The sequence below is a fragment of the Pelophylax lessonae genome (genome assembly GCF_965119305.1).
Source record: "Pelophylax lessonae genome assembly, chromosome: 1".
Classification (NCBI taxonomy): domain Eukaryota; kingdom Metazoa; phylum Chordata; class Amphibia; order Anura; family Ranidae; genus Pelophylax; species Pelophylax lessonae.
Window position 1 is genome coordinate 64,009,786 of NC_138768.1, and position 12,575 is coordinate 64,022,360.

A 12,575-nucleotide genomic window follows, 5' to 3' on the forward strand; every position below is an offset into this window, starting at 1 on the left:
TAGAACAATGAAGAAGATTTTTTTTTGTCTAAGCAACTTTAAGAATTACAAACCCTTCCTGTCCTGGAGGAAAGGATTTCCCATATGGATATGTGCACATCTTGGTGTTGATTTTTTGAGCATTTTTAGGTGGCAGAGCTACATACATCATCTGAACAAAGGGCATGTGGCAACCAACTTCCGTCCGAGTCTTGTATTCTGCATACAAGAGAATATGGTAATCAATTAGAGGTGATGTGACCTGTGGGTTAATATTTCTGTCTGCGTGTTTGATGTAGTGCTAGGAAAAATGATGGATCATGGGAGGAAGAAAAAGTCAAATACCAACAGAGGACATGGCTATATTCTTCAAGGCAATAAATACAACCTGATTACTACTTGTACCCTTGTGTGTGGAGTCTGATTATTGCCTGCTAAATCTATTGTATATTGTTTTTAGACTGATGAGATGATGATATAGTTTGTTTTGTATATTAACTTAATATAAGAATCCCAAATGGGCGTTAGATTGCAAAAGCATCTGTAACAAAAAGGTAAAATATGTAACAAAACAACTAAAATAACAAAAAGGTAACTTTGTATATTGTACATTTTTTGTAGATTATTTTTAGTATATATATATATATATATATATATATATATATATATATATATCATTATATCATTGTTACAGTCTTTACGGTCAGTTATGTTCCCATGCCCATGTGAGGGGGGGAACCTAACTGCCTGTGTTCTGCCGCTTGGTTTGGTCCGGTGGTTTTACATTTTTGGATCCCTCGCTCAGCAGCCTATGCTCTTCAAGTTATTTCTTGCTTCTCCACTCTTCATATTACAGCGCATCCGGAAAGTATTCTCAGCGCTTCACCTTTTCCACGTTTTATGTTACAGCCCTATTCCAAAATGGATTAAATTAATTATTTTAAAGATTATGGTTGTAAAGTGTCCAAAGTAGTACCAGAAAAATCCATTCCGCACATCTACTTTCTCTTTATTCCAAAAAAGAATAGCTGGTAATCATGCTATGTAGGTTCTTGTTCAAACATTTTCTGATGTGGATGACAACTGTCTCCCAGTTGTGCTCCTGCGTAGTCACTTTCATGTGGCTTTGCCAACACACATTAGGCCCCACTCACAGAGGGCGATTACTTGGGTGCCCCATGGCAAGGCTGTGTAGTGCCGGTAAAGGGATGGATTTGTGTTTTGTGCATCCCCATGCCAGCAGTCCCAATGATGAATTTTGGGAAACCTGGCTGCAAAGACACAGCCTTTATGTCCCAATATAACATCCATGTGGGTACAGGTGCATGTCCCCGAACTCACCTTGTTCATGCTCCCACACCCGCATGGATGTCATATTAGGACAGTGTCAATGCAGTCAGGTGTCCCAAAAGACAGCTATGGGACTGCCGGCATGGGGATGTAGGAAACACCTGTGCATCTCCTTGCCAGCACAACACAGCCCTGCACAGGGCATGCAACTAATCGCCCCCTGTGAATGGGGACTTATGTAGGCATGGTCCACCATAGTCAGTATCAGTAAGCAGATCCAGAGCAATGATGTGCAGTTGACACTGAAGTGCATGTAGACAGGAAGGGGTTTTAAAATAATGGGGGAGGGGGATAAGATGGGGTGGAGGAAGACAAAGGGGAGGTGACCCAAGCTATGTTTTACAAGAATTTGGCAATTACTTCTCAGGCATGTCAAACAACCATAAAATGAGCAAACACATAAAAAAACAAAAAAATAAATGAAAACCATGAGGTGATCACAGGGAGATGTGACAATACTGTGGCTTGTATACCCATGGTGTAGAATGAACAGAACGATCATGTATATTGGAGAACATAAGGAAAAAACATGAAGATTTCTGAAAGGCTTCATTGTATGGTAGCCAACCCTTGTTGATTCCCTTAGCCTGGAAACAAGGGTGTATTTGGAGGCCTCTGTAGTGTTTGTGGTATCACTTAGAATTTGGCTTTCCAAGTCCGGTAATACTCTATCAATATAAAGGTCCCATAATGTGATGGAATTGAGGTGTTGTCCAATGATAAGAGAGGACCAGGTTCAGCTTCTCTTTCCACAGTGGGTTCAGAAAGTCGTTTTTAATATCTTTGATGGTGGTCGGGAGGACAATGTCTATTGTTTAAAGATGGCTTTTCTGGCAGCCATATAGCATGTGGTCAACCATGCTTTGTTTGATCATTTTTTGAGACAGATAGAGCATTCTTTTGATGGTACTTAAATACCACTGGGTTTATTTTTTGCTATATAAATGGAAAAAATACCAAAAATGTTGAAAAAAGCCCAAGTTTTCATACTTTCTGTTATAGAATTCTGCAAGTAAATAATCTTCCTTTCTAAATTTAGGCCAAAATGTATTCTGACTCATTTCCTTGGTAAAAATAACCCAAATTGGTGAATATTATTTAGTCTGTGTGAAAGTTATAGGGGTTGATTTACTGAAGGCAAATAGAATGTGCCCTCTTCAAGGGCATTTGCTCCAGGGCTTAGTAAAAGAGCGGGAGCTCTACTGACTTCCATCATCCAATCATGTGGAAGCAAAAATGCAGGTTTTTTTTATTTTCCTTCCATGTGATTGGGTGTTTTTTGCATAATGAAGCTTCACCTAATTTAGTAGGCTCTGGAGCAATTATACTTGCATAGTGCAACTGCACTTGAAAAGTGCCCAACTTTAGACTATGAGCTCCTCCAGAGTCAGGAATTAACGTGAACCATGCATGATATGTCCATGTCATATAAATATGTTGGCTACTTTATATGATTTTCCACCTACGCCAGCCTTACTGTTGTAGAGTATACATCATTTTGACACCTTTTAGGCCCTAGTTACACCCAGGGCTGGTGAAAGGATTTTTGACACCCTAGGCGAAACCTAATTTTGCCGCCCCCTGGCTCCACCTCTGACTGCACCCTTTTTGTGCTGCCCATGTATACGCATACCTCACAACTTTTGAAGGATCGCTATGGTGCATGGAAGGCAGGAAGGAAGAATCACTATGGTACATGGAAGGCAGGAAGACTTTGGCAGATGGAAAGCAGGAAGACTATGGCTCATGGGAAGCAGGAAGACTATGGCACATGAAAGACAGAAAGACAATGGCACATTTAAAAATGAAAGAATGGAGAGTTCACTCACCCGAGGCTGCATTGTCTTCAAAGGCTCAGAGAGACATGAGGACAGGAGCACTGGCTGTATTAAAAAATCTCCCGCCTACACCCTCTCTTCCCAGACACAGATTGGCTGCACATGGGGGTTGTGGATAGGCACAGGGGGGACATGGGGAGGAGGTGGGGCAGACCTAGCCTACCTCTTTCTACCTCCTCTTACAGGATATACAGTGGGCGGGGGATGTACAGCAGGCGGGGATGTGCAACGGGTGGGGGATGTGCAGCGGGTGGGGGATGTACAGTGGTTGGGGATGTGCAGCGGGTGAGCCGATTTGGGCAGTGAGGGTGGGGGAACTGTGTTGTGTGGCACTGATCGAGGCTCAGTACGGCGCACACCGGACAAGGGTAGTAGTGAAGTCCAGTGCTGGAACATGCCAGCGCCCTCGACTGATGTGTGCCCTAGGCCGGCCCTTACCTTGCCTATAGGTAGTGCCGGCCCTGTTTACACCTGAGCAATTTGATACTTTCCTTCACATTAGTGATACTGCTTACCATCCCATAAAAAGGGAGCGGTGGTATACTAGTGGCTGATAGATATTCAGGACGCACTACGTCCGCCTAATGAACTCCTGTTTTTTTGTTTTGTTTTTTACTTTTATTTTTAAATTGCTGAACAGCCATTTTACAGTGCAGGACCACGCCACAACTGTGGGTCATGCTTCCAGCTCTCAGTAGTGGTACAGCTCCCCATTGAACTCAATGGGTGCATTTGACAGGCAGACAGCCTAGAAATTGACTAGAGATGCCCATCTCAAGTGTGAATGGGGCCTTAAAGTCAGTTCCAGACTGTATGGAGTATGTTTTCCCCCTTGCACTAATTTTCTGGCTGGAACTTATTCACCTGGCTACTCTACTACTTAAAGCTGGAGCGCATAGAGTCTGGTGCAGAGGTGCAAAGTAAACAATCAGCTTCTAACTGCAGCTTGTTCAATTAAGATTTGACAATACAACCTAGAAGCTGATTGGTTACGTTGCACAGCTGCACCAGATTACATTTTAGTAAATCCCCCAATTGGGATTTAAAGCGATAGTAACTCTGGAAAAAAGAAACTTCCCCCTGCAAATGAAGGGCATAATGTGCCAGTATGCACAGCACACAGATAATTATTTATGGCTTGTGAAATAAGAACTTAATTATTTTTCTTATAGCTGAAGAGTATAATGGGAAGGATTCCTTCTGGGTGTAAGAACTTGACAAGCTCTATCGGTGACTTGTACCTACAGGTAAACTTATAATAAAGCTTACCTGTAGGTACCAGGAATACCTTCTAAACAAGCGTGCACCGTTTAGGAGATATTCACTATTTCTGCAGCCAGGGACATCACTAGAGCACACTGCGCTCTAAAGGGATGGCATACTGATTATGCCATCCCTTCAGAGCGCTGTGCCGCAACCGTGGCTCCCATGCACATGCGCAGGAGTGACATCATCGTGGCTTGTCCATTCAAACGGAGCCCGCGAACCTAGAAGAAAGACCAGGTGAAGATGGAAGCCCTCTCAATGGTGACAGCTCGCCGATGCAGAGCTTAAAATGAAGCCCTTTCATATTCGCCCCATAAGTATGGAAAGTCTTTCATATTAGCCCCATAAGTATGGCATATGGGTGTGGACCAAGGTAACCATGCAATAAAATCCATACCTGGAGTTCAGCTTTAAGCCATTCCAACAAACATTATTATGAGTGTGAAGAAACTACATTCAAATCATATCAGAATACGAAATCAAAGACAGCACACAGAGAAATATTTATGGCTTGTGAAACAAGAAATAAGAACTAAATTATTTTTATTACAGCGGAAAAGAAAATGGGAAGGATTCCTTGTGGAGGTGAGAACTTGACAAGCTCTATAAGTACGGATCCATCACACCTCAGATTACAGTTTATGAATTATTTTGTCTTTATTTTTGACAACTTATGCTTCATTTTTCTATGTATATTTTCATCTGTATGACAAGAGCAGGAAGAGGAAAACCAATTCCATTTAATGAACAAATATACCATCAGCATGAACAGGTTCCAAAAGACATTCAAACACTGAGATAAAATGAAGAATTTCACCGATGATTTTGGCTGATTTAATCGCATTTCTGATGTTGTAACTGTGAAATAATCATTAAATTAAGCCCCATCTCCTGACAAAAGATGCTTCACATGCCTTTATCTGCAATTTGAAAACATTTGATTTTTGCAAAGCTGAAAAGATTTCATAATAAACGTTGTGCAATCTGGGACATTGGGTAACCCTTGGGTTTTTCAGTGTAAACCCAATTGGCTAAAGGATAGATATCAGAGTGTGGTTGTAAATTGAGTTAATTGGGGACATAGACCAATTACTACTGGTGTACCACAAGACTGTGTTCTAGGTCCTGTTTTGCTTAATCTGTTTGTAAGGGATATAACTGAAGGTTTGCTGGGTGAGATATGTATTGTAGCGTTACCCCTGCAGGAGCCGCTTGGTAGATTGGGTTCTCTGATCTTTTGACTTGACTCTGTGAACAACCTTGGCCCTCTGAGAGACCTGGTTGAACAAAAGTTTCTGCAAACCCGTATATAAGCACCAATATGGAAACAATGCACCCACCTGCGATTCAGTACCAGAAAATAAACACCAGACTGGCTAATGGTAAAGTGTATTGTAGCGGGTTGAGGTAAATGGCAGTATGAACATAAATGAGCAAATAGAGAAACAGGTCAACCACAGTTCAGTAAACAATATGACCACTAGGTTATAGCAGTTTGAGGCTGGGTTCACACTGATGCGAATTGGATGCGAGTTTCTCCGCATCCAATTCGCATGACAAGAGAGTGTGACCGGCTCTCAATGGAGCTGGTTTACACACCTCCGGGGCGACCACTGTCCGAATTGCAGAAGGGTCCTACGAGCCTTCTGGACCCTTTCAGGTGCGAATTCAGCCAAAAATTTGGACCTGATTCGCACCTGAAACGGTGAACAGACATGCACCAAACCCCCTGCTGTGAGCCGCAGCTATTGTAAACCCAGCCTAAGTGGAGTTCTGTATGGTGGAATTGTTCTATACCCGATAATCTATAAATGAGCAATAAACAATGGCATACAGTGGATAACAGTAACGACAATTGTGATCAACACTGCAAAAAAAAAAAATTCTGTAACCAGTAAGCTATGGCGCTTAGAGTGCACTCTGTATGAATTGTTATACTAAGACGTAGACCTTCCTACAAAAGTATCTTGTACTCTGGAAGACAAGTAAAGTTGTTATAAAGCGACTATCTGAGAAGACAGTCCTTTACCCTAATTCCTCAGGCGGCTAACGTTGGGGCCCAGTCTTATTGGTGGTGCACACAAGTACAGTTTCGGTAAAGTTTGCATGTAGTGAATAAAGTTGCTTGTTAGATGGTCAGTCCCTATTTACTCAGTCTCTGCTTGCAATGATAGCTCAATGGCGGCAATGCCCTCTCGCCAGTCCCAGTAACACAGCAACATTGTTCCTGCTGTTCAGATGTCAGCTAATTTCTGAATTTGCCTGGAGTGGCTTGGGTCCTCAGCACACAGGTATAACAGCTCTTCATTTTCTGTCTACCACTCCAGTCCCCTCACAACAGGAAGTTCTCTGTCTAAAGTCCAAGAAGAAAACTGCTCCTTTCCCCACCTGTTACGTGTGTATATCTGGGAGTTGCAGTCTCTACTCCATCTACTCCAATGCAGGATCCCCTTCTCAGAGTTCACTTCCCAGAGGTCAGTGCAGCCTGCATCAAAGTCTCTCAAGTCCTTCATGCCCACTGGCTCCCTCTGCTGGACAAATGCTGAATGGCACTAAAAGCCAGCACAAGAGTCTTGTATAGGCACACAAAGCAGCCCTGCAGTTTCTATCTAGGGCACAGGCTTGTAGCAGGTTAATGTGCACCCAGGGATAGCAATGTGCACACTCCAGTCCCCTCACAGCAACAGGAAGTTCTCTATCCAAAGTGCAGGAGAAAAACTGCTCCTTTACCCTTCTGTTAAGAGGTATATCTGGGAGTTGCAGTTCATACTCCATCTACTCCCATACAAGATCCTCTTCTCAGGCTATACTTCCCAGAGTTCATTGCAGTCTGCATCAAAATCTGTCAAGTCCTTCATCCCCACCGGCTCCCTCTGCTGGATAAATGATGAATGGCACTAAAAGCCAGCATAAGAGTATTTCATAGGCACACAAAGCAGCTTCAGCACAATGTCTTTATAATGGCTCTTTCTCTAGCCAAGCACCTGGCTACAGTATTTATGCTGATTACATGTAAGTGTACAATAGAGTTGATATTCCTGTGTTGGAGTACAATATTTTGAATACAGTGTTAGCCAGAACTACAGAGAGAACTTCCGATGACTAAATACCCCCAAAATGAGCAAACACTATACTCTAGCAGTGGAAAAAGTGAAAAGAATTATAGGATCACTAGAGGGATCACCTGCAGAAGGAATTAGGTACTTTTTCCTTTATATATATATATATATATATTTTACTAGAGGGTTAACCAGTAGAAAGAACGAGGTTATGATTCTTCTATATACAGTATCTCACAAAAGTGAGTACACCCCTCACATTTTTGTAAATATTTTATTATATCTTTTCATGTGACAACACTGAAGAAATTACACTTTGCTTCAATGTAAAGTAGTGAGTGTACAGCTTGTATAACAGTGTAAATTTGCTGTCCCCTCAAAATAACTCAAGACACAGCCATTCATGTCTAAACCACCTCCATGCTTGACTGTAGACAAGACACACTTGTCTTTGCACTCCTCACCTAGCTGCCGCCACACACGCTTAACACCATCTGAACCAAATAGCTTTATCTTGGTCTCATCAGACCACAGGACATGTTTCCAGTAATCCATGTCCTTAGTTTGCTTGTCTTCAGCAAACTGTTTGCGGGCTTTCTTGTGCATCATCTTTAGAAGAGGCTTCCTTCTGGGACCTTCATGCAGACCAATTTAATGCAGTGTGCGGAGTATTGTCTGAGCACTGACAGGCTGACCCCCCCTTCAACCTCTGGCGCAATGCTGGCAGCACTCATACGCCTATTTCCCAAAGACAACTTCTGGATACGACGCTGAGCATGTGCACTCAAGGTCTTTGGTTGACCATGGCGAGGCCTGTTCTGAGTGGAACCTGTCCAGTTGAACCACTGTATGGTCTTGGCCACAGTGCTGCAGCTCAGTTTCAGGGTCTCTGCAATCTTCTTACAGCCTGGACATCTTTAAGTAGAGCAACAATTCTTTTTTTTCAGATCCTCAGAGAGTTCTTTGCCATGAGGTTCCATATTGAACTTCCAGTGACCAGTATGAGAGAGTGAGAGCGATAACGCCAAATTTAACACACATGCTCCCCATTCACACCTGAGTCCTTGTAACACAAATGAGTCACATGACATCGGGGAGGGAAAATTGCTAATTGGGCCCAATTTGGGCATTTTTACTTATGGGTCTACTCACTTTTATTGCCAGCAGTTTAGACAGTAATGGCTGTGTGTTGAGTCGTTTTGAGGGGGGCAGCAAATTTACACTGTTATACAAGATGTACACTCACTACTTTACATTGTAGCAAAGTGTCATTTCTACAGTGTTGTCACATGAAAAGATATAATAAAATATTTACAAAAATGTGAGGGTGTACTCACTTTTGTGAGATACTGTAGATCTTTAGTTATTATCACTAGAGTGATCAGCAGCAGGAGGAAGGAGGTCCTTATACCCTTATATACTAGAGGGACTACCAACAGGAAGATGGAGGTCCTGATTCCTTTATATAGATCTTTAGTTATCACCAGAGGGATCACTAGCATGAAGAAGGAGGTCCTGATTACCCTATATAGATCTTTAGTTATCACTAGAGGGGTCACCAACAGGGAGAAGAAGGACCTGATTCACTTATATAATTATTTAGGTATCACTTAGGGATCACCAGCATAAGGAAGGACATCCTAATTCCCCCATATAGATGTATAGTTATGACTAGAGGGATTCCCAGCAGGAGAAAGGAAGTCCTGATTCCTCTATACATATCTTTAGTTATCACTAGGAGGACCTGATTCTCTTATATAAATATTTAGGCTCCATTCACATCTAGGCATTTTTGGGCGATTTTCTGCTCTAAGCCTCAGCTCTAAAAATGCCCAACAAGACCAGTCCCATTCATTTCAATGGCCCCTGCTCACCTGAGTGTTCTATCTGTAAGCAAAACACCCGTCATTCAAAAAAGTACATGAGCTTTTTTTGGCAGATTACAGGCTTTTTTATTTTTTTTCATTAGTCACTTGTCAACCTAAAAATGCCTGCACAAAAATGCTGCAAAAATGCCTGTTAACCACTTGCCGACCGCGCACTGTGCTGCTACTGCAGCACAGCGGCTCCCCTGGGTCCAGTGACGTAGACCTGTTTAGACACAGCGGGAGTCGGGCCGGAGGAGGAGAAGCGGCGATTGCCGTCTCTCTTCCCAGATTGTCAGGGAAAGTGTGAGAAGATCCGCCTGCTTATGTAAACAAAGCAGGCGGATCTTCTCTGTGACAGACAGGGAGAGATCACAGGATTCAGCATAGCTGAACCTGCGATCTCTGTCTGTGTCACAAAACCCCCTCTCCCCACACATGTCAGTAAGCATGAGGCATACATTTAACCCCTTGATCACCAACAGTGTTAACCCCTTCCCTGACAGTATCATTATTACAGTAACAGTGCATATTTCTAGCACTGATTATTGTAGTAATGTCACTGGTCCCCCTAAAAGTGTCAACAATGTCAGTTAGGGGTCCGATCTGTCAATGTCACAGTCCCGCAAAAAATCGCAGATCGCCGCCATTACTAGTAAAAAAAAAACAATAAAAATGACATAAATCTTTCCCGTAGTTAGTAAACGCGACAACTTTTGCGCAAACCAATTTAAAATACGCTTATTGCGATTTTTTTTTACCAAAAATATGTAGCAGAAAACAAATTGGCCTAAAATGTTAAAAAAAAATAGATTTCTAAATTTTTTTTGGGAATGCTATATATCAGAATGTGAAAAATATAATTTTTTTTCATAATTTCAAAAATTTAAAATCACACAGGTGATCAAATACCACCAAAAGAAAGCTCTAATTGTGGGGAAAAAAAGTACGTAAATTTCATTAGGGTACAGAGTGGCACGACCGCGCAATTGTCCGTTAAAGTAACGCAGTGTCGAATCGCAAAATATGGCCTGGTCAGGAAGGGGGTAAAATCTTCCGGTCTTAAAGTGGTTAAAAATATGCTCATTGAGAATTTTTTTGTCAAAGACATGTAGCTAAATACATTTTGGCCTAAATATATGACAAAAATTGAATATAGGGGATATTTTTTGTCAAAGTAGAAAATGTTAATTTTTCGCAAAATTTTTGCTCTTTTTTTATTAATATTGCAAAAAATAAAAAGCGCAGAGGTGATCAAATACCACCAAAAGAAAGCTCTGTTTGTTGGAAAAAAGGACGTAAATTTCGTTTGGGTACAGCTTTGCATGACCGTGCAATTGTCAGTTAAAGTTGCGCAGTGCCAAGTTGAAAAAAGTGGCCTGGTCAATGAGCAGCAAAATCTTCTGGGGCTAAAGTGGTTAAGCGCCCAAAAAAAACACGTGTAAAAATAGCAACATCTAGGTGTGAACGTAGCCTTAGGCTGGCCATACACTATACAATTTTCTTGTTCAACTTTCCTTTAGATTTACCAAAACCATGTAATATAGGGTCAAACCTAAACACTTTCAATTTGTATGTAATCAGGCAGGCCCTTGCACTACATAGTTAAAGGTAAATCTAAAGGAAATTGAATAAGAAAATTGTATAGTGTATGGCCAGCCTTAGGTATCACTAGAGGGATCGCCAGCAGGAGGAAGGAGATCCTGATTCCCAGGCTCTCTGAAGACAGCCTGTGGAAGGGGCGAAACATGCCAGGCGGGAACTTCTGGTGACGCCACATCCAGTCTTTGGAACGCACACTTTAGCACTGGTTCTGAACCAATACTGCATGCTTTGAATCACAGATTGTTTGTGAGTGTACATTTTATATGTTTTTAACCTCTTAATAAAAATGGAATCACTCTATGGAAAATTTCTTGTAATTCTCTTTATATGAATGAGGAAACATCATCCAATCCTGCCTTTATATCCAGTGGAGCAGAGAATAGAGGAACAGCAGCACTAGATGCACTAGAAACTTCTCTATCAATAGGCACATTAAAATTCTAATGTTAGTGAGTGAGGGCACATCGGAGGGGAGCACGGCACTTCATTAATTGCACAGTGAAGGACTGAAGCACTATTGGCACATTGCATTTGCACTTAATTTCAAGGACTTTATTTTTTCACGCTTGGAATGGACTTCATGAAATATCACATATGCATATGTTTATAATCATTTTTATTATTACATAAGGATTGTTTGTATATGAATTGCATGCCTTATATATGTAGGGATAGCGCTGGGATTCATACTGTACATTGACAATTTTAAAGGGACATGTACACCTTTATTTCAGCAGCAGTCCTCATACTAGGCATATTCACTTTTATATTAAAGTAGCGCGGGTACATATCCATTAAGTAACACTTTAAGTTGTTCTCTCAGCAGTTCAGCGCACCCAGTTCGCCCTCTGCAGAGCTCCTGCTCCATGTTTACATTAGAAATTATAAGCCTGGGCTCTTAACTGGCCTTATTTCACCCCAAAAATGGACTAAAGTCTTCCAATACCTTCGCTCAGATACAATTAATGTTGCATGCCTACAAGAGACACACCTCACCTCTTCCTCTATTCCTCTGTACTTCGACGAGGAATACCAACAGGTCTTCAATGCTACTGCCCCTTGCACACAATAAGGAGTCCTAGTAGCTCTTCATAAAAGAGTTCCATTCCCCTCTCCCAGGTTAATCTCAGGTCTCCAGAGATGTTATATTGCTACTGGGATCTCTGATAGATGGGGAGGTCATGATCTGCACCTACTATGAGCCAGGAGACAACTGCCTTTTCTGCCTCATCTTTTCAATGTGATTCACACTCACTGAAAAGACACTCTCTTGCTCTGTGGCAAGTCTGTGGCAAACCCATCTTAAATCCAAAATGTGATCAATCATCCATGGGCCAGATGCATTCTTACTCCCCTAACAAGTCCTACAGGGATCTCCTAGATAATTTTTGTCCAGTTGACTTCTGGAGGGATCTTCTTCCCTTTGCTAGTGATTACATAAATCACACCCACCGTCACACTCAGTATTCACTCACTGACCATGTGTACTTCCAGAGGAAGTTTGTCCCTCAGGTCGTGTCTTCCTTGATACTAACAGTGCCCTGGTCTGACCATAACCATATTTTGATAACATGCAGGTCCCCTCTGCTTAAACTTCTTCATGTAGCTTGAAC

General features: G+C 41.9%; 1 pseudogene across 1 annotated transcript in view; it reads left to right on the forward strand.

Annotated features, from left to right (window-relative positions):
- The window catches only part of LOC309569929, a 46,185-nt pseudogene that overhangs the window by 3,949 nt on the left and 29,661 nt on the right, over positions 1-12,575 (forward strand). Inside the window, exon 3 of the transcript in view lies at positions 4,340-4,414. The product of the transcript in view is annotated as an uncharacterized misc_RNA (transcript). The remainder of the gene's footprint in view (positions 1-4,339; positions 4,415-12,575) is intronic.